Source organism: Terrapene carolina, unplaced genomic scaffold, assembly GCF_002925995.2.
Source record: "Terrapene carolina triunguis isolate 2854851 unplaced genomic scaffold, T_m_triunguis-2.0 Scaffold88, whole genome shotgun sequence".
In the NCBI taxonomy this organism is placed as follows: domain Eukaryota; kingdom Metazoa; phylum Chordata; order Testudines; family Emydidae; genus Terrapene; species Terrapene triunguis.
This window is the reverse complement of record NW_020664439.1, coordinates 40,560,847-40,584,409: the sequence shown is the minus strand read 5'-3', so window position 1 is coordinate 40,584,409 and position 23,563 is coordinate 40,560,847. Positions and strand designations below refer to the sequence as shown.

Below are 23,563 nucleotides of genomic sequence, written 5' to 3'. Positions count from 1 at the left end.
GGTTGTATTGAATTACTCATTTTCCTGGAGGAGCGAAGTGGATCCGTGGCGCTGGGGAAGCCCAGCCCCGGGGAGGGTGTTTTTTAAGCAGGATCGTGTGGTCTCTGGGTCTTTCAAGCCAAATGCCACTAAAGCAATTGACGCGTTTCAAGGCAGGTGGGCGGGGTTACTCAAACCCCATCAATGTGAGAGACCCCCAAGTGTTCCAGCCCTTACCCTGTATTTCTATGGGGTAGGAAGTGGGGCTGAACGGTACAAGGCCTTCCTTTTCTCTAGAACAGGCAGCCTGGAGCTCCTCTCCCTGAAGCATAAGCAGAGCGTTTCATGCTCCTTGCAATAACTGGTTTGTTGTTGACATTCCTGGGAAGGAAAGGTTTCAGAACTGCAGACTGAAGTGTTATGGTGTGTTATATTTAACAAACGTTAATGTTAATCAGAGAAACACGTAGATTGGAGGAACAAAATATCCTCTGGCTTGGGGACCCACTCTGTACTAGGAAGTCGTTGCCATGTTGCTGACAATGGTTATCAATAATGGGTTCAGTATTGAAAATGATGTGACTGCACCCTTTGAGTAATGGTACTGAAAATGGCTTTGTCACATCAATACTAGCAGCTAAGCCTACCCATTTCATTGTCAGTAACAGATCAATTTCCTATTATCCAATTTCTATTTTTAGATGTTTGGAATAGATAGGGAAATCTTCCTTCTTCCTGAAATGTAAGACAGTGACTTATATTTGTGTTTTTGCATTTAGCAAAAGTATAATTTGCTAATGGAACCCCATACTCTTTTTTTTTTTTTCCTATGGGGGGATTATAACATAGTGCTAAATCTTGAAGTATCACATCATGTCTCCAGGAAAAGTGCTTGCAGCTCCTTTCGGTTAATTAAATGACATATGTGTATTATACTTATCAATGCTATTGAGATATGTTGCTAACTTTTAGAACCAAATTCCTTTATTCCACAGAAACTTGGTCTTCTCCTAGGGATAAAAGTAAATATAGATGCCCAAGATTTTGAATCTTGTAAAAAGGTAATAGGAAACTTTGGTTTGGTCTAAATTGGAAAAAAAATTGTCAAAAACCTGCCATGTGGTTGAGCATCGGCAAATTGAAAGTTATGCTGCTTTAGTGCTACTTGTGTTAATCCAAAAGCGGTTTCTTGCCTGCCCTGCTGTGATAGGGCAATCTCCTGAAGAGTTACTTAGGTTCACAGTGGGAGAGTGGAAAAAGGAAAGTCTGCTCACAGAATTCCATTAGATATGTTGAGAGTGATGCAAAAAGATATATAGCAATATGTTAGTAGAGCTATTAGTTAATGCTGGTGTACCCAGTTGGCTCACGAGGAATTGCATATGCAGTCCTGGCCTGCAGTAAGAAAAAATCTTGATAAAACATGCACTTTTAGTTGGGTAAATCCTTTTAACGAGATGTACATTTTTAGTGTTTGTTGCAATCAGTTCATGTGGGAGGCTTATGCACAACCTAACTCTACAATGGCTATTTGCCAGTCAGTTTATATTTCTACAAGGTTACCTTTTCTTTATTTGGGGGGAAAGTATGTGAACAGACTAAAAACAAATGGTGAAAATTTATGTAGAAATGTTTTAGTATTTCTGTAATATGAGACTAGTAGTATGACAAAATTAAATTTAAATTGAAAAAAGCCCTAAGGTGTATAATATGTTGTTTTTAAACCAGTGAAAGTATTGTCCCAGTTCTCATAAATACATATCTGAAATACACACATTTTGTATGATTACACATGCAAATTATGAAAGCCTTGATTTGAGATTCAAAATTAGCTGTATATTGAAAATCCTATCCTTATGTCAGAGGTCCAGAGCACACTACCAAATTTCCTGTTTAGCACGATTTTCGGGACTTGGGATGTTTTCTTGAGTAATGATCAGGTCATTAAATACTAGATTGTTGGCCACACTGTTTAAATACATTTAATTCTGTATACTTAGTTTTAGCCTTTTCATTATCCAAACTTCCTTCATGTTCCTTAGATAGCTTTATCTGCTGTTTAATTTGTCTGATTGTCTGTCACATTCTCCTGAATTCTGAAAAACTGGGATTGTTATTGTGATTCTTAGAAGTCTCCCTGGAGAAACTTAAAAAATATTTTTGGTCTGTAGAACTGTGTACATTGGGTAGCACTATTGTAAGAAAGGTTGTTACATCTTTAAGGAATGCTACAAAGCTGTATGACTGTAAAAAAAAAATTGTAAAGGTGATATTGGAAATAAATGTAAAACCTGTACACACCATATTGTAAATCTTACTCAGTTGTTACTGTCTTCTCTGCCAAAACCGTAAATCAGGCAGGCCCTTAAATAAGTCCTAAGGCAGGGTCAGTTGATTTGCTGCTTCTAATTTTAGAAGTCAGTTCAAAAAGCCTTGTCAAATTGGTGGGAAATCCAGTGTCTGTGGTGAAGTGACATTTGACGCGTTCATTATTGTGCAGCATAAACATTTACCTAGAGCGGTACAATGCTACTGCAGAGCTCTTTTTTTTTTTTTGTGTGTGTGTGCTTCAGAACACTTAATCTTGTTAATATCAGTGGACAGGTTAATGCAAACCCTGAATAAATTTAATTTAATTTTTTATAAAGCATGGATAACACTACAGTGATCTTGGACAATTTAGAAATTCTCTCTTTAGAGCCCACCAAAAAATGAACCCCCTCTTCTTCATACGGCAGATTAGGTTTGAGTCCCTTATATCATCTTTCTCAAATATATACACCTCTACCTCGATATAACGCTGTCCTCAGGAGCCAAAAAATCTTACTGCATTATAGGTGAAACCGAGTTATATTGAACTTGCTTTAATCCATTGGAGTGCGCAGCCCCGCCCCCCGGAGCACTGCTTTACCGCGTTATATCTGAATTCGTGTTATATCGGGTCGCGTTATATCGAGGTAGCGGTGTAGTTTGGTATACTTATCTAGCTGTGTGTGTGTGTGTGTGTGTGTGTTCGTGTGTGTGAAACTTCTGTGTTTTGTAACCTAGTGTTTTGTGATTGGATTTGTGTGAAAGATGCTAAACAGAACTAATTGAATAATCATGAACACATAAGTGTATACTGTTTAAGGGAAAATGAAATGTTGTGATATCTGATATTGAGTATGGTAGAGAGTATAATAAAACTTTCCAGATTACATACAGCAGTGTTGTTCTATAAAGTCTCAGTTTTCATTTAAAAAAGAAAAATCTCTTCTGTTATGGAGAACTTTCAAAAGGTGCTCTGAATGTAAACCATGCTGCAGTGTCTTGAGTTTGCAGAGAGCCTGAAACAAATGCTTTGAAGTTTGAACTGCCCTATTCATTTCATTGAGTGCTAAGTCAGATGTCAGTGATACTTTAAATGTGAGTGTTATTTTACAGCTCATCAGAGATAGTAAGCATCACATTATGAAGATCTACACTAACATTTGCCAAAGTATGAGACTAGAAGGACTGGGGATGGAGGTGGAAGAACAGAACTAAAAATTAATATGGGCAGGCCTTTAATCACAGATGGTAGGATTTTTGGGGCAGGGGAAGGGATTGGTTTCATTTTTCTGAAGAGGAACTTGACTTTCAAAAGTTTGAGAAATGTTAATATATCTTAGGGCACGTCTTCACTGACAACACACCTTTTGTAGTTGCAGCATAGTGCTGGGAGAGAGCTCTCCCGGCGCTCTTAAAAACAACAACAAAAAACAACAACAAAAACCACCCACCTCCATGAGGGGCGCAGCTACCAGTATTGGTGCACTGTCTATACTGGCACATTACAGCGCTGAAACTTGCAGCGCTCAGGGATGTGTTTTTTCACACCCCTGAGTGAGAAAGTTGCAGCGCTGTAAAGTGCCAATGTAGACAATCCCTAATTCAATTACTAATATACCTGCTGTGTGTCACTGGGTGACATGTCTGGAAAGAGTTAGAAAGGAGAGGGAAGAATCCTAGAATCGTAGGATGGAAGGGACCTCGAGAAGTTATCTTGTCCAGTCCTCTGCACTCATGGCAGGACAAGTATTATTTATGGCTCAATTAAATGTCCCAATTAAAAGATTGAGATTCTTTTGCCCTATCTAGAGCATGAATTTAGTCTCTTAACGGCAAACTTTGTTCACCAATTTGAAGAAGCCATTGCTTCCCCCCACCTACTTCAGGTATTGGATCTCAGACATGTCTTAATCATAAACGTTTTGCACAAGGCAACTGCTTCAGGCTAATTATGCAGAGTTCAGCACTGCGATTCTAAAGTATTATCAAAAACTATAATTTTAAGTTTAAATTTCCATTTAATATGATCCCTTACAAATAAAAATTGAGGTTAGTTTTAACATGCTTCTTAAATGAGGTTGAGGAACCAGGAGCAACTCCTGATGGTCACCTTCTACTTCCATATTTTCAATGGGCAAATAGGCCCATCATGATAAAATGCAGGAGCCGCTGGACTCTTTCTCATCCCACAAAGAGGAGGAAGATTCAGGATCCTCAGAGGATAGAAAGAATAGTTTTTATCGAGTAGCTGGTAACATGCATATCTTTTTCCTCTTGCCCAGGTGTCCATAGTAGGGTATAAAATTACAGGAAACCTAATTTGCAGACAAAGAGTAACATTTACTTCAACAGTTTGCCCCTTAAAAATACCAACCAAGACATGAATTATAAGTGATATAACTTGTGTATATAGAAGTTTTGGGACTAAAAAGTGCAATCTAAATACAAGATACTCCATATTAAAAAAGCAAAAATTGGCTGCCATGCTGTTTAAAAACCTCCTGGACTAAAAACTCTCAATCATGTTATGACAGATTCATATCTGTGCAGCTAGGTATGTTTCCCCAAGTCTTGAGCTACTACTGAAGAGAGTGCATTAAATAGTTCACAATTGCATATATCTTTTAAAATGTTTACCACTGCTTTCTGTTTACCAGTACCTCATGGCATTCTGACCCAAAGCAATTAAAATCCTGTTCTAACTTTCAGACATTAGGGGCCATATTGTACCCCGGGCCTTGATCTATATGTGGACAGGACCCTCTGCATACTGATCATGCTCCTCCTACACAGAAAGGAGACTCAGCTGCCTCTGCAGCAGGATTTTCCCACCACTCCATCCACCATCTTTGGACCCAGTGGATGATTCTCTTGTGATTCTCACAAGAACAATGAGAGGAGGGCCAGGGGGATATGCATTATCCTTCCCCCTCGATCTATACCAGTTCTGTAGAGTTCCCAGTGTAAAGTCATAAAACTGGAGGCTGTATTACTTTTCCATGGACAGCCTCCATGGTGGGGAATGGTCCTGTCAGTGCAGTTCAGATTGAGCTCTGCTCTCAAGGAGTAGGCAGGTTTCAGGGCTCCAGAACATACTAGAAACAGAATCTCTAGAACCTTTGATTCACAGGGTTTACAGGTACCCCATGTGGCCTGTTCTGTCTTGTCCACAGTGCAGGAGGTCACAAACAATTTGGGATTAAATTTTGCATAGAATCTCATGGAAATTTCTTTTAAGTTCCACTTTGGTATTTCCTCCTATAGGAGGAGGCAAAACCAGGGCCTTAGAACGTAAGCTCTTTTGCGTAGAGATCTGTCTTCTGTATGTGTTCTTTGGAATGTAGGATTTATTCAGCTGAAAAATATCCTTTAACAAAATAGAAATTCAGCCCAAGTGATGCTATATTAGAATGTAGTACGTTTGTCCTTTAGGCCTTACCATGTGCCACCTGTTTTAACTTCCTTAAGTCTTGGCTACTATAATGTGCTCTGTGAATATGTCTGCGCTTCAATTAAAAATCCATGGCTAGCCTGTGCCAGCTGACTCAGGTTCACAGGGCTTGGGCTAAGGGGCTGTTTAATTGTGGTGTAGATGTTGAGGCTACAGCCTGAGGTTTAAGACTCTCCCACCTTGCAGGGCCCTAGATCCTGGGCTCCAGGCTGAGCCTAAACATCTACACTGCAATTAAACAGCCCTTAACCCAAGTCCTAGTCAGCTGGTATGAGCTGGCCCTAGGTTTTTAATTGCAGTGTAGACAGACATATGATATGAGTAAGGCCCTAACAAATTCATGGTCCATTTTGGTTAATTTCACAGTCATAGGATTTTAAAAATAGTTCGTTTCATAGTTTTCAGATGTTTACATGTGGGGATCCTGCCCCAAAAGGGAGTCGTGGGGGATCACAAAGCTATTTTAGGGGCGTCATGGGATTGCCACCCTCACTTCTGAACTGCTGCTGGCAGGGATGTTGCCTTCAGAGCTGGGCAACGCCTAGCTCTAAAGCCAGTGTCACCGCCAGCAGAAGTGAGGGTAGCCTGGCCTGGGGGGGTTGTCACTTTTTGGGGGGGGCAGGGCCGGCCTTATAAGTGGATGACCACCCAGGGTCCCATGGTCGGGGGGCACCATGGTTCCCTTTCCAGCCAGTCCCAGACGCCTTTAATCCCAAGCCTGAAGCTGGGGAAGGGCAGGGCAGGGGGCCACACCAGCTGGGGGCTCCTACTGTGTGCTGGGCTCCAGCTGCTAGTCCCAGTAGGGCTAGGGAGGGATGGGACTTCCTCTTCCCCTGCATGGGCTGGGACTGGGTCAGACGCAACTCTGGGACAGGGCCGGATTAACCTTTTGTGGGCCCAGCACCAAACATATATGTGGGCCCCCAGAGGGGCAATGGAGCATGGTGTGGGGAGGTTGGTACCTAAAGCGAGGGGCTGACCTGGGGCAATGGGGCTTGGTGCAGCCTGTGCGAGGGCACTGTTTACAAACCGTCAGCTGCCAGATGCGCACTAGCCCGGCCGGCCCTGTGCTGCCAGTGTGCCCTTACTCCTTGGGGGCGGGCCCATACTGTGCCACACAGACCCCGCTGCCCAATACTTCCTGACTCCCTATCCCCAGCGCCCATTGCTCAGAGACCCCTATGCCCAGCACCCCCCCAATTCCCCACCACCACAAATGCCCAGCACCACCCCACAGCCCCATTGCAACTGCTCTGAACTCCACACAGAGCCCCCACTTACTAGCACCCCTAAACACACAGATCTCCCCCACCGCCCAGTGTCTTTCCCCACAACCTCACCGTCAAACTACAAAGCGCTCCACACAGACCCCCCACTGTCCAGCACATCAAGACACACGGACCTTCCCCAACGATGCACCAACAGACCCCCCCACTGCCTGGCACCCCAAAACACAAACATCCCTCACTGCCCAGCGTACCCCAGTCCCCCATGCCTTGCCCCCTGCCCCAGCTGCACTCATCAGCCCTGCTGGGAGGTGACTGTGTCTGCTGGGCTGAGCTGGCAGTATGGTCTGGGCTGGTCCTGGGGCAGGAAATCACTCCGGTCCAGCCCCTCAGGAGCAGCGCAATCAGCCAGGCAGAGGAGCAGGGCCTGCCTGAGCTGAGTTCCCTCAGGACCTACTTGCCTGGAGGGGCCCAGCCATGTCCCTCACACTGTGCCCCTCACACTGTACCCTCTCCCTCCTGGCTGAGACTGGGTCAGCTTCTACCCTAGTCCCAGACGGCTTGGCTCTGGGGAGGCAGGCGGGGCCCCACAGGTGGCAGGCAGCAGAGACTGCTGGGATCCTTTCTGGAGCTGCATTGGCATCCAGCCAGGGGGCGGAGAGGAGCCCTTGGTTGGCGGGCTGAAAGGAGCAACTGGTGGGAGGGGCCGGGGGCAGAGAGGAGCCCTTGGGTGGCCAGTGGGTGGGCCTAGAGGAGCGTGTGGTGGGCGGGGTGAGGGGCGGAGAGGATCCAGTGGGCAGACAGGGCCTTGGGGTGCAAGCTGGCCAGGGCCCCTTCTGAGCATGGGCATGGCACCATTGTAAACGCAACACTGCTCTGGGAACCTCCCCTGACTGCAGGAAGCTCTGCGCTGCCTCCACCCTCATTGAAGATGGCGTATCCATGGAGCTTCTTATTCTGTGGTGATGGTTGCTTTATTGATAAAAGGGCATTTTTATTGCAAAATAGAATTTAAGGATTATTTGTAACTTTAAGTACATCAGGAAGTCAGAGTGACTCTCGTTACTCTTTACATCATAATTTAGCAAAGAGATTGAGGAAATTAAGGAGAATCTAAATGATTTTTGCCCTTATCACAGACGTTTGTGGGGAAAATGTATATCGTGAGGATAGTGACAGTGAGTTGCTGTCAGAGGTATAAAATTTGTGGAAATCTTCAACAGCAGTAAGTCACTAAGACTGGTGGGATTAATCCAAGAATTTTGAAACCATTGAACAACAACAATAGCTGAGCCCTAATTTAAAAACAAAATATTTTGCATTTTAAAACTGTAGTTCTCAGATAGCAGTGTGACAGTGATATGAATGCCTAGGTAACTGTCAGGATTCAAGAAGGGTCAGTCATGGCATGGAAAAACTCATTTCTCCAGAGGGAGTACGTATTTTGCCTCATGCTGTACTAGAATAGGGGCTCCTGGCTCCTTTGCTCTGTGTGTTGGGGGTGGGGAACAAGTAGTGGAGCAGTCCAAGTATTGCTGCTCCTTTAATATGAGGGTAGGAAGCTGAGCAGTCTCTGAGCTGCTTACTTTTTTTTCAGGAGAGGTGGGAGAGAGTGGAGCATCAAGAGCTACTGTCCTTTTGCAGAACAAGAGAGAAGGAGTGGTGCTGATGCAGCATCTTCTTTGGAGAGGAGATAAGGGAAGACCAGAGAAGTGGAGTCCTTAATGCCTTTCTTGAAGGAGAGGGAGAGCAATGGTGTATGTGGGAGAAGTGTTGCTGGGAGGCTAAGGGCATCCTGCATATCCCAGAGCCATGCAAAGAGGAAGCAGGTCCCAATATTCATTTGATGGGTAGTTGGTTTTTTTTTTTTTTTTTTTGAAGTGCGGGGGGGGGGGGGATCTCAAATTCATTAATAGGCATGTGAGTAAAATACCAAAAGTAATTAATTTAGGGGTTAGGGGGAGAGCCCAGAATTCATTTACTGTGGTGTTTGAGTGGGAGAACTAGATGGGTGTTATGGTTGACTTTATAATATTGTACAGTAAGTGGTTTATGAGAGTCCTACATGTTCTGAAGCATTATGTACAAACCACTGCTGCAGGCAGGATGCAAGGACATTGTTTTATTCTAATACAGTTCCTGTATGAACAATTACATTTATTTTAATAATGTGCTGAGCCTGATTTTTCTGAGGTGCTGAGCACTAACAGCCCCCATTGATTTCAGGTAGAGTTTTGGGTGCTCAAGACTTCCTAAAATCACGGCCCACAAAATGCTTGAGAAGCTTATGTAAATGAAAACTAGTGCGAGCAAAGATTATATGGATACGATGCATGTTTTCCCTAAAAGTGTGACGTGTCCTAAATGCAGAAGTTCAAAAACCAGTTTACTACAACTTCATGATTTTTCTTGCTTTATAAGTTAGGAACATGACATTTCAACTTAGCTTCTTCAAGGTGGAAGTAATCTTCTTTGAAATGGATTGGAGTACACTGTAGCTAGCTTTATTTATCTTTACAGAACAATACTTTATTATGTTATTTAAGCACTGATGGTGAGCTCTGTCATGTCAAAGACAGAATCCTTGGAATTTACAGTCTTTAAGTGTCCAGTCTGGTGACCCCTTATGAGTTCTTTTCTTGTGTGATTAAAGGTTTGCAGCATCAGACCCAAAAGGTCTCCTTTAGAATGTAAAATAATAATCATACTTGTAATGTGACTCTTTTCTGAAACAAGAAACCATAAAACTTCCTTTTAAAAAGTTGTTGGTCTACTAAAACTTAGAATACTATCTAAATGGTTTTTATTCTTTTTTTATTCCCAGGTGATTGTTACCCATTCAAACATTAAAAATTGCATGTAACATTTTACTATGTCCATTCATACTTTGTTTAGATGATGCGAGGAATGTTGTGAAAGGACTGTTTTTTTTTTCTGCAGCCTTTTTTTCAAAATATTTGTAATTAATAAGCATTTCTATGAAGCTCATTGCCATAGGACCTGAGAATATTTTAAACATTAACAAATTTAAACTCCTAAAGCAGCCCTTTGTGATAGGGAGTGGGGCACAGAGATTAAATGGTTTACCCAAGATTGCACCAGAAATCTTTGGCACATCTAAAATAGAACCCAGATCACCTGTGTCTCAGATTGGAGTATCTTAACCACAAGGCCATCCTTCCTGTCATCTTTATGCAAGCAATCATGCTAATTTGTGGCCTATCAAGTGAGTTAGTTGTACACAATAGTTGAGTTGAGGGGAAATTGGATGTTACCAACAATCTTAGTGAAATGGTAGCGCACCCATCTTAGAAAAAGTTAGGCTAATAGCTACTTTTCTGCAATTGAAAGTGTTTAGATACAAGGTTAGAGTATACTAACTTTATATAATTTCTCTTTTTACCAGATACCTACTGTCCAAAGGTAGAGTTCAAGATGGGGTGGAGGGTACTGTCAAGCTACTCACAGCACTGCAAACTACTCCCCTCGGAGAGGTGGAGTACATACAGCGCTGCGAGAGCCCTCTCGCAGCACTCGCGGCACGACTACACTTGCGCTTCATAGCGCTGTGAATTCCCGAGTGTAGCCAAGGCCTGAGAGATCTGAAGCTTCCTTCAGGAAGCTTCCAGATCTGAGTTTCCTCTAGCTGGTGGAAAGTAAAAGAAATTTGTCTCCTTTCCTCCTGCTACACAGCTTCCTGAGTAACAGAGCTCTTGCTTCTCCCAGCAATACTCTACTCCTTCCCTCAGAACCTCCTGGCTGCTGCAAAGATATAGGGAAGAAAGATATGTCTGCTATTCCACCCATTCCCAGCTTCTGTTTTTTTGGGTCATTCTCCTCTGTGAATAAGTTCATCCTCGTTCTCCCATGTGAATAAGTTTGCTGTTGCTCATAGTTTTCCCAAACAGCAGCTGCATGAAATTGAATATCTGCAGAAATTGATGTCATCGGTTCCTATGCTCACTAGAGAGTTTCCCGCTTGAGTGTGGGTGAATGGATGTTTGGATCCCTGCATATTGACATAACTAGAACAAGAAGTGTGAATAACCTATTTAAATCTAAAAATTTCACAGTGAAACCTCTTTAGCATTCCCTAGCCTATAAATCTTGACCAGTAAAAAGTATACAAAACATACATGAGAAGAGAAACAGTAATAATCTTATAAAGTAAGCCTGTGTCTATACTAACATCTTCCTGAAATTTCCTTTTCTTGCTACCATTGGTTAAGGTCTACTATTGTCGCAATAAAGGCAGGTGGCTGCTTAACACTTCAACTACTAGATAGTCTGGAGCTGCTCTGGATATGTTTAGGTGAGACAAAGGTTAAAATCGGTTGGCTTGCACTAGTGCTGCCACCTGTGGGAGCAGTGTTGGGCAAATGTAGGCAGAGAAAAGGCTAGTGGAGACAGTCTAAAAGTCTGGAGTGATGGTTCTGAAATAAGTCCTCAATTAAGTTATCTTGTTAATCGGCAGTGGTAAATCTAGCTTTCTGTGCCTGGTCTAATTAGGGGTATAAACTTCTTGTAAAACTTCTTTTCTCATGGCAGGAATGCTTTGTGTGTCAAGTCTCAATTTTGAAAACTTTGTTTAAAGAAATTAGACCTTTCCTCAAGGTATGAGAACTTTCCTCACAGGCAAAACTTTTAGAGGTACCAAATAAGATTAACACAGAAAAATTGAGTAATTTAAAGGGTAGGCTCATATTTCTGAGTCACAATGGTCTTACATAGTTTATGAAATCTCCCTCTACACCACTTTAGAGGCCAAATACCTGTGTGTTTGAGTTCTTATTTATTTTTGAAAGCTTTTTTTTTGTTTCCTGTACACTAGAATATTCTTGTACCAAAACCTCAAACAATGTTTTTGAACTATTTAGTTCAGATAAAGATTTTGCAGGTTTTTTCTTTAGAGGCTTTAAGTTCAACCTTCATTGTCTGTTTTTGCCTCTAGCTTTGTATAAGTCAATTTTAATTTCCAGTGTATGAGGAGCCTACAGGATGGATTCCAAATAAATTTTGTTTTTCCTCATGACCCCTGCAGAAGATAGAGCAGAACTTATTTGTCAGCCCTACTTTTGAGTATCAGAGTTTGAGGGTTGATGTGTAAAGCTGTCGATGCTGAGTACCTCTTTCATACCTCCATCCCAGCTGTCACTTAGGAATCTGTGGCAAGAAATTGTCTGCCTCTTCTGAACTCCTTGGTTTTTAAAACAAAAAACAAATATCAATCCACAGAGCACTGAGTAAAATGACCAGAAAAAAACCCTACTGCTCTGAACCCACCAAAATAAAATCTAGGTCACAGAGATATTACTAGCAAGACATGGGCAGGACTATAGGAGGAGAAACTTCTGCCTATGATATAGCAGGTAAATTCAAAGTGGGGTGGAGGAATATTGCATTGTGTCTTCTCCTGCTTTGTGTGAGCAGGAAAAGTCCACCTGTGTGGATGAGGATACTGTTACAGTCTCTAAATGGTGCTATTCCCCAGACTTCAGTAAAAGTTAAGGTGGTTGAAGACAAGGAAGGGAGGTCATTAAAGGGATGGTCTAGATCAGGGGTCGGCAACCTTTGGCACGCGGCTCGCCAGGGTAAACACCCTGGCGGGCCAGGCCGGTTTGTTTACCTGCTGCGTCCGCAGGTTCGGCTGATTGCGGCTCCCACTGGCCGCAGTTCGCAGTCCCAGGCCAATGGGGGCTGCGGAAAGTGGTGGCCAGCACATCCCTTGGCCCGCGCCGCTTCCCGCAGCCCCCATTGGCCTGGGACTGCGAACTGCAGCCAGTGGGAGCCGCAATCGGCCGAACCTGCAGACACAGCAGGTAAACAGCCTGGCCCGCCAGGGTGCTTACCCTGGCGAACCGCGTGCCAAAAGTTGCCGACCCCTGGTCTAGATAATACTTAGTCCTGCCATGAGTGCAGGGGACTGGACTAGATGACATCTCGAGGTCCCTTCCAGTGCTACAATTCTATGATTCCTGACCAGGGATAGTCAGCTATATGGATGTAGATGGTTGGTAGCAGCAGACCAAAACTGTACACAAAATATCTATAAAAGTTTAAAAAAAAAAAAAATTGCAACTTTTTTGATAATGCTGTTCATCTAAGAGTTTGAACAAATTTCCATTCCCAAAAACTGTAGGGAAAAACTTCATGCCAGCTTGTAAGCTAAGGTAATAAATCTCTTTAAAAGATGGAAGTGGAAAGTCCAGAGTTCCAAGCAAATAGCTAAATTAATCAAGGAATTTCCAGTGTTGGCAATTCTCACCATTTTATCATGAGTTCTTCAATATTTTGGTGTGCATTAAAGCTCCAGCTGCTGGAATTGTGAGATTGCGAGTCTCACCCTAATGGTTGCGGAGAAAAGCTGAAAAATGCAAAGCAAATGTACCCTGAAAGCTCAAACCAGAAGACAAATAATACATTTTATTCTTTTTAAGCCAATTTCATGATTTTTGAACACTTGAGGTTGGCAGTACTGCATTAGCTTCCATCCATGATTCAATCTTTATAGTTTGTCTCAATCTATTTTGATTTTAATTTAGAAATTAACTTTGCACAAAACATTATTCCTCAGAAACCGTACCCATGATATATTTTGAGACTTGATGCATGAAGAAATACCTCTTATGCTCACTAATAGAAAAAAGCCAGCTGGTAAAAGCTGAAATAGCACAGAAATACACTTATTTGCATCATAAAGTTATGGGCCAAAGGGACTTGGACATATTTTGTAGCTCTAAGTGTTGATATATAACTGTTGTGTTGCATATTGGTATTAATGTATTTGTAGTGTGTAAATATATTTTATCTTTCATAGTTTGAATTTAGCTAAAATTGATTAGTGTGTTTTCAAGTACACAGTGAATTGCTCTATTGTAGATGTATGAAATGTGTCTGAAGGGGGGAAATATTCTTTGTAAGAAGTTCATATTTTGTTTTCCTTGTTTTGTGATTTAGTACTTGATTTGAGGAATAATGGATTGGGAAGTTCAGATGTATAGCTGTAGGGGAGAGGTGGTTTTAGTGGGCTACACAGCCGCAAGGAAATGCTCGTTTTCATAAGGAGAGACTAAATAGCTTTGAGCCACTATTTAGGTTTTCAACTCTGAAATTAGCTTTTAAAATGGCATCAGGTTCTCCCTCTCAAACTGGTACTTTTGCTTGTCAGCGTCTAGAGCTCCTTGACCATCCTGAATGCCTGGCTCTCAGAACCCTCCCAAACAACTGGATAGCTCACCCTGTCTCCTCTGAAGGGGCTAAGATGTGACCAGGGTGAGCTGTGCCTGCCTCTTAAAGATACTAAGTATCAGAGGGGTAGCCATGTTAGTCTGTATCCACAAAAACAACAAGGAGTCTGGTGGCACCTTGAAGACTAACTGATTTATTTGGGCATAAGCTTTCATGGGTAGAAAACCTGAAGTTTTAAAAAAGATATTAGGATGTGACACCTTTAAAAGCACCCCAGGGTACATGTACTAGTTTAACTTCTATCCCCCTTCCCTTTTTTTTCATTTATCTACACTTGTCAGAACCAAAAACAGTGCACAGGTGATTTTTTTTTTTTTTTTTTAAATAGTCTATTGTGCCATAGTGGATCCTTCACTTGGGATAGAAACTACAGAGGATGGCCACAGATGTGGTAACTGCTTCATCTTTCCCCCTCATATGATAGGGTATGATTCACAGTTTAGTAGAGAAGAGATCCGGCATACGTGACTCTTTCAAAATGCAAGTTTCAAACTTATTGTTAAGTTACTTGTCTCATGCTGCAACTGAAGAACTGAGTCATGTTATGTTTTTATAATAAGCGTTTTCCCAACCTTTTTATGTATAAATGATTCAGTTTGGTATGACTTAAGATGTTTGGAACAAGAATCTAGAGCCTCTTTTTGCATTTAATTGTGGCATCTGAAGTAGGCTGGAACACCCTTACTGTCTGGTCACAGGATTTAACTCTTAGACCGGGGTTGGCAACCTTTGGCACGCGGCTCGCCAGGGTAAGCACCCTAGCGGGCCGGGCTGGTTTGTTTACCTGCCGCGTCCGCTGGTTCGGCCAATCACGGCTCCCACTAGCCGTGGTTCGCAGTCCCAGGCCAATAGGGGCTGCGGGAAGCAGCAGCCAGCACATCCCTTGGCCCGCACCGCTTCCCGCAGCCCCCATTGGCCTGGGACTGCGAACCGCGGACAGTGGGAGCTGTGATCGGCCAAACCTGAGGACGCGGCAGGTAAACAAAGCATCCCAGCCCGCCAGGGTGCTTACCCTGGCGAGCCGCGTGCCAAAGGTTGCCGACCCCGTCTTAGGCCTTGTCTACATGGGAAAGTTTCGCCAGCATAACCTAACATGAATTTAAATTGATTTAACTAAATCAGTGCCTACTTGTGTGGATGATGCTCTTACTTGAGTTTAAAAATGGCTTTTCCTTATTTTTAGCTTAAACCTGTTCCCAGTCAATTTAAGTTATACCAGAAAAAAGCCAAAATTGATCAGGAATAGGTTTAAGCTTTAAAAAAAATAAATAAATAAAAAAGAAAAGAAAAAAGCCATTTTAAAACCTAAATAAAAGCATCAGCCATACAGGAGTTTGCACACATTAGGTAAAGATTAAACTGGTGTAACTTTCTCATATAATCAAGGCCTTAGGTGAAAGTGATGCATTATTTAATTTTAGTTGAGATATTGAAGGAATCAAAGATGCATACAATATATGGAACTTTCTCTTCTCTTCCTCCCCCCCCCCCCCCCATTGAAATTTTAAATGGACTCTCTTCTCTCCCATAACCAGGCAAGTAATGCTAAAATAGAATTTGAATAACTATTTCAGAAGTTAATGAAACAGGAATACATTTAAAATCACAATTTTTCTTTCTAGAGTTTCATCAATACATGTAAAATAAATTAGTACTGTAAGGAAGCTTCAGTTAAAACTTCCTTTTAGCATAATACCAGCTTTATTCAGAGAATTTCTGTTAGGAAACAGACTTCTTATTTTTCTGCAAGAAGGTTGCCTGCACTTCAGGCTAACAATTGACAGTATTGTACAGGTTCTTCTTATATAAACACAACCTTTATTTTCCAGAACACTCTGCCAGTGCCATGCTAGTTCTGGAACGTAGTGTAGCATCTTGCTTTAAGGGATTTTGCTGCTTTATTTTAGTAGAGGTGATATTGAAGTATTTTTTGCAAACCACTGAAGAGCCTTTATCCTTAAGAAAAGCTTCTGTTAATTTTTCTAGTGTTAAGTGACCTTTTGAAAAGGATGTGATGCTGCTTGAGCAAACATTTTTTATAATTCTAGAAGACAGATGTGAAGCTATCGGAATGCTTAATCATAAATGATAGCTGTAATAGTTACAGCATCCTTGTATTTAGTAATGTATTTGCATAGACAAAAGGGGGATGAAAAATAAGTAGGAAAAAACTTACTTGTCAAAACAAAAAGCCTAATGTCTAATTTAGGAAAATCTTTTGATGGATTTAAACCTTGAAAATAATTGACCAAAAAGGTATTTTTTATGTTGTAACCCATAACAAAATCAGTGTTGGTACTTAGGGCAATATATTGGATAATCAGTAACATGTAAAAAGACAAATGTTTATATCCCCTTGTTTCAGTATCAGATGGTACAGCTGTATACTAAAATTCCCAGCTGCATAATTATGCAAACGGCATAATGCCTCACTTTAACAGCAGTACCATAGAAGTGGGAGTGCGGGAGGGTGGGGAGGGATGATGTTGTAGAAGACTACTTGTATTACACATCTAATTCTCTTTTTATAAATGACTGTTATATAGTAGTACATTGCTTTCAGTGAAATGCATGTAGCTGGTACTGCTGGGCTATGTTATAGTTGCCCTTTGACTAAACAAGAATGTCACTATTCTTCAAAATTAAATGGGCATATCAGAAATTGCATATATGCAAGTGAACAGTCACTTTATTGACATGAAACATGTATTTTTGTTCTAATATTGTGTACAATATGCTAAAAATGTAGAAACTGACTTCCAGTTTTAAATTGCATACCTGTTTGCATGTTTGCTTTGCACTCATACTATAAGTGCATGCTCATGCATACACGGTTAAAGAGCTGCTTGGCTAGCTGTGTGTGCATGCGAACCCCAGACTTGCTTGAGAATAGTTCTGCATTCAGAATATTTTCTCAGTACTATAAAATAAAAGTTCAATAAACCAGTTTAGTAAATATCAGAGGATTGGTTACATTTTTGTGTGTTTAAAAAAAAAAAACAAAAAAAACCCCAAACCTAATTTGTTACTGTTGAAAATCAGTTCAAACCAAAATGGCTTCTGTCATAATTTAAGTGTCACTTCAGATGCAGTGTTCTATTCTGTTAAGTAGCATAAATTTGTTGGAGTCACTTTCAGCTCTATCTGAATGTTCTAGTATACAAGTAGTTAAATATTATGTGGCTTGTAATTGTGGTTTTGCTCAGAAAAGTGACTGAATAGCACCACCTTTATCAACATCTGCTCTGTTTTCAGAGTTGTTTCTGTCTGCTAACATTCTTTGCTACCTTTCTACTAAACTGCAGAATCACTTGCTCTGTGAGTGAGCTGAGTTGTCTTGCTGTAACCAACACGATTGTTAAATTCCGCTGGAGAAACATTATTACATGTGGTGATGAGCAAACAAGAAAGAAGAATTGAATTTTAGATCACAAGTTGAGTTTGCAGGGATGCCAGTTAAGTAAAAAAAAGTGTGTGTTTTTTCTCTCCTAACAATTGAAATGAAGGTGATAGACACCTAATGCTAAAATATCAGTTTTTAAAGGCACCTCTCAGAGTACACTTTTATACAGGACTTTATGTAAGACTCTAATATTGAAATTGTTTACCATTTTCTAGTATTCTTTCCCAAATCAAATATAAATAGGCAAATAGATTAGAAATAAAGCCTTCTTTAGACATTAATTTCTGGGACTTCTTATGTATGTATGTACTTGGTTTAGGATAGCAAATTTCATTTTAAAAGTAAACTCAAATATCCCTCCTCTTGTGCATAAAATATTAGTTCAGCTACTAATTTTTCTATTCTTAAATATATTTCCACTATGCATGTGACAAAGATTAGCTCAGATTTTGTTTTATCACTTTTCCATAGTTTGTATATATAAAAATAGTATAATTCTGTCTGCCTAATGTTTCAGACTGCTGTTAGTCACTTTTTATGCCGTATTTAATCTGTCTTCCACGGAAAATCCTTTCCCAGACCAAAGTCCAGACTTGGAAAGTAGTGCAGTATTCCTCTAAAACTGGATCAAACCAGAAGGTTATCTATGCATATACTATCTTGTACTTTGCAAGTTGCACATATATATTAGGAATCCTGCAAAATCATATTCTGATTATATCTGTGTTGAGTTCTGAGTCTGATATAACTGTCTAGCTGAAAGGCCTCTATTAGCTACAGTTTCTTAGTCACCAGAGTATCTGTCTGGTGTGCTGATGACAAGCATATTGAAGATTTAGAGACACATTTAAAACCTAAGTCCTAAGGAGAACTAGGTACTTTTTAATCTCTTGGTGGGGATCTGGTTCAAATTACTATTTTAGTACCTCTGCAGCTATTGCAACACAATACAAACGTTCCAGTGTCTAGCTGTTTCAGTGTTATATGTTGGAAACAAATTACATAATCAAAGCTTTTTCAGCATGATTATAATTTTTTAAAATATAATTCAAGCTTTTGTACCCTTAAACAGAATGAAGCAGGTTTTTTTGGGGAAAAAAATCATTATTTAGTGACTTACCAGAGTCTCTGTGAATCTGTTCCAAACTCTAGTGGGGTTGTGTGGTAGTAAAAATGTACCAATTCGGTACATGCTGGAGTTGTGTTAGTGGGAAGCAACGCAATGAAGGGCTGGATGTTGTGGAACCGGAAAAATAAGTAAAGCTAGTCTTGTCTTGTGTTTTCCTCCTCTGAGTACATATTAAATGTAATAAACATTTTGTGCAGAATACCTTCTTCCTGCTCTTCCTTAAAATATGTTATACATAAATCTGCATAAGAAATTGATATTAATTTTAAATATGTTCTGCTAATATCCTTCCTCTTAAAAGGCGTTGGTTAATTGTTTCCTGTTTTTGTACCAGAGCTATAATGGAGGCACATTATTTTAAAACACTTCCAAAATGTACAGAAGTGCAACAATAGCTGTGACCTTAGAGAGCAAGGTCACACCCAGGCCCATTTCCTGTTTTGTTCTTGGGGAAACCAAAGGTTTCACTAAATACTGGATAAAACTAAGGAACCATCTATTCTGCAAATGTTGGTGGGGGGTGGTGGTGGAGGAAGTTATGTAAAGTAAATACTATTTAAAAGTTTCGATCTACAGTGTTAACAAATCACACAATTTAGGACTTGAAGTTTTCCTTCTAAACTTGTTTTTATATCTGTTAATTCTTTTCAGAGTATATACAGTGCTTGAATAGGCTTTGGGTTTTCTTTATTTGTGGATAAATATGGCAGGAATTTCCAATAATGTAGAACTGCACCTCTCAAAACTACATAATGTTGAATTAAGTTTTGGGGGATGAAAAGGGTAGGGTGTGCTTGTGTGTGGTGTGTACAGAGACAGAAGTGTCTGAAGCCCTTACGGTTGGGACCATGTTCTCTGTTTGCTTGTGCAGTGTAAGCTTTATGTTTGCAGATCTTTATAAAAAAAAAAAGAGAAAAGAGAATCAAACTTGCAATACAAGTAAAATTAGAAATGCAAAAAGTATCCTCACACTAGCCTTCTTCAGTGCCTTGGGAGTGGCAGATTTTAGCAGAGAGCTGTTGCAGAACTGGAGAAGACTCTTTTTAAAAATCAAAATAATGATTGCTTTGTAGTTCGAATTTGTATAGCTACTCTAGATCATCAGGATATTTACTTTAAACAAGTCCTAACCACTGTTCCCTCTAAGCTGTGCGCATGTGCACACAGATCCTAAATCCCGTGCACACGGAGAAACACGGCACACACAAAAATTTGCACAGAATAAATTTTTTGCGCAAACAGCCTATCAAAAATTAGAGGGAACATTGGTCCTAACTCAGCCAGAGATTTTGATTTCTGTAGGCTTTGGTCATTCAGTTGTCATACATAACTTGCTTCCCAAATAAAATCAAGAAAGCTCAATAAGACTTAATTTTTTTTAAAGATTTGTTAAACTTGCTACCCTTTTTGATCTATTTTTTAGAATCTTAAATCCATTCAGACTGAAAGAGGATCAAAATATAAACCAAATATAAATATGGATTCCTGAGTGGCAAGTAAATGATCTTTCAATATTTGTGATTTTAAGGAATCAAAAACGACTATGCTAACAGTGCTTAGGTCATGCATAGTTTCACTAAGCTAGGAAGCATTTCACCATAGTGCTGCAGCACATCCTAAATATGTAAACAACTCAACTATTCATTCTGAGTTGCTGCTTTGCAGTACTGACTTTCCTTTCCTTCTAATCCCTTCTCAGAGAACAGAAACCTATTTGCCTTGTCCAATTTAAATAAAAATTTGTTGAAGATGAGCATGTAAACTACCACTTCACTATAACATTAGTCTTATCAAAATCAAACTGTTACAAAATGTATAATATGGTGGTGTTTCAGAATGGTATTTTAATGTACAGTGAGCATATTTGCACACACAAGGCGTGGCTCAGTCCTCCATATGTTTAGACACACTATTACTCATGAGTTTCCTCAATAGCTTAAATGGAACTACTTATGTGAGTAAAATTACACATGCATATGGGTCTGCAGGATTGGAGCCTGAATTTGTATAAGTGAATCGTCAATCCTCTTATTTTGAAAAGTATTAATCATAGTATCTATTAGGGCTGTCAAATAATTAAAAAAAATTGAGAGATTAAAAAATAATTGCGATTAATTGCAGTTTTAATCGTACTGTAGAACAATAATAGAATACCATTTATTTAAATATTTTTGGGTGTTCTCTACATTTTCAAATATATTGATTTCAATTACAACACAGAATTCAAAGTGTACAGTGCTCACTTTCTGTTTTTATTACAAATATTTGTGCTGTAAAAAAAGATAAAAGAAATAGTATTTTCAATTCACCTCATACAAGTACTGTAGTGCAATCTCTTTATCGTGAAATGCAACTTACAAATGTAGAATTTTTTTTACATAACTGCACTCAAAAACAAAACAATGTAAATCTTTAAAGCCTACAAGTTCACTCAGTCCTACTTCTCCAATCACTAAGACCAACAAGTTTGTTTACATTTATGGGAGATAATGCTGCCCGCTTCTTATTTACGTCACCTGAAAATGAGAACAGGCATTTTCATGGCACTGTTGTAGCTGATGTCGCAAGATATTTACTTGCCAGATATGCTAAACATTTGTATGCCCCTTTATGCTTCAACCATCATCCCAGAGGACATGCTTCTGTGCTGATGATGGGTTCTGCTCGATAATGATCCAAAGCAGTGCGGACCTACAGACGTTCATTTTCATCATCTGAGTCAGATGCCACCAACAGAAGGTTGATTTTCTTTTTTGGTGGTTCTGGTTATGTAGTTTCCAAATCGGAGTGTTGCTCTTTTAAGACTTCTGACAGCATGTTCCACACCTTGGAAGGCACTTCAGATTCTTAAACCTTAGGTCAAGTGCTGTAGCTATCTTTAGAAATCTGACATTGGTTCTTAAATCGAACGTCATCTCCTGGGTCGTCATTCGAGACTGCCATATCACAAAGTATATGGCAGAATGTGGGTAAAACCACAGAGCAAGAGACATACAATTCTTCCCCAAGGAGTTCAGTTATAAATTTAATTAATGCATTATTTTTTTCAACAAGCATCATCAGCATGGAAACATGTCTGCTGGAATGGTGGCCGAAGCATGAAGGGGCATACCAATGTTTAGCATATCTGGCATGTAAATACTTGCAACTCCGGCTACAAAAATGCCATGCCAACGCCTGTTCTCGCTTTCAGGTGACATTGTAAATAAGAAGCGGGCAGCAGCATCTCCCATAAATGTAAACAAACTTGTCTTAGCAATTGGCTGTACATGAAGTAGGACTGAGTGCACTTGTAGGCTCTACAGTTTTGCATTGTTTTGGTTTTGAGTGCAGCTTCCCTCTCATGCAAATCTGTACCAGATTCAAAATCTGTGTCTGTGTCCCTTGGTCCTTTGTGCTGCTTCCTCTGGGTGTTATCCCAATGCTGTTCAAAGAAGGTGTTTTCAAAAGAAGGTGCTTGCTTCTAACCCCCAAGGCCGGCAATATGTCTGCTTTTCTTTAGTGAGCCCACTTGACACGTTTTATTGTCCTTGGGCCTGGCTCCCAGCCCCTCTCCAACTGTTGCAGCTGTCTGGAGGTGCTGCCTTCCATGCCTTGCTCATTCACACCTCATTCATTCAACAGGGCGATTGATTAAGGGAGTTGGGGGGGAGGGGGAGGAGATCTTATTCTACTCCTTGCAAAAAGACATTTTACTTCTACTTTAACTATCCTTAGGGGCTATAACATTATACCAAGGCTTAACACAAAGTTTCTACATGAGGCTTTGATAAGTTTCCATATACCAAGGCTCATCAGTACAAGATTTCTATATTCGGCTTTGATACAAAGTTTCATGAAAACAGAGGTCACACGTGGGTAGACCCACTACAAGGTTATATGAAGAGGCACAATGTAAAGTCATATGAAAATTATCAGAGATTTATCTACATTGTCCCCCTTTTGACCTCTCAAGAACAATTCTTGAGTGGTCACCATATAAGTCTTCTGTATCTGTTTTAAAGCTATGTATTGGGTTATGATCTCAGCCTGTAGTTTCAATTTGGAATACATCTGTTTTATCCAGCAGCACATGCAGAGCATTAGAACCAACATAACAGTCAGGATGACTAATAGAACAATGATGGGATGAAAAATTATATTTAGAAGTGCTGACCAGGTGGGCTGCTCCTACAACACTCTGCCCCTTGATCTATGATTATTACAGTAGTTGTTGTCATTGTAAGGCACAGGTGATCTGTTGCAAACAAACCAAACAATTATAACCAGGTGAATATAACTAAAATCATTAAAATTGACTAAACACCAGATATAACATAAACGTAAATGCAAATAATCATAATTATAATAATTGGGAATACAATAAAACCATCACCATTACAATAATTGGGTACATTGACAAATAAAATGAGGCCAAAGTTTGATGCTGCAATAGCCATCAAACAATAAAAGTCACTGAGGTCAGGACCTCCTTAAGCACACACAAGAAATAAGATTTTGTAGGAGTACCACAGTTGTTATGCAAGGTTAAGCTGATTTGGACTTAAACTAACATTCAGTTGCTAAAATGTTGCGGACCCTACTCGGTCTCTGCCACAGTGTGTCTGGTACTTGAGGCTGCACAAATGTTTATTAAATGGTGCATTTTTTTGTCAGTTTAAATGTTCCCTTTCTCCCAGTAAAAGGGCATTAACACTTCATCTAGGGGGAAAAAAAACATTTTTGTTTTAAAATTCCCAGCCACTCTGCCATGGCCTGGAGGTCTGAGGCAGAAGCAGGCACTGTTGTTACTGTTGCAATGGCATTTTGGCCCTGGG

The 23,563-nt window shown here is 40.3% G+C and overlaps 1 protein-coding gene across 4 annotated transcripts in view; it reads left to right on the top strand.

Moving 5' to 3' along the window:
- The window catches only part of GNB4 (G protein subunit beta 4), a 118,536-nt gene that overhangs the window by 63,638 nt on the left and 31,335 nt on the right, over positions 1-23,563 (top strand). The gene's annotated exons all lie outside the window — the stretch shown is intronic.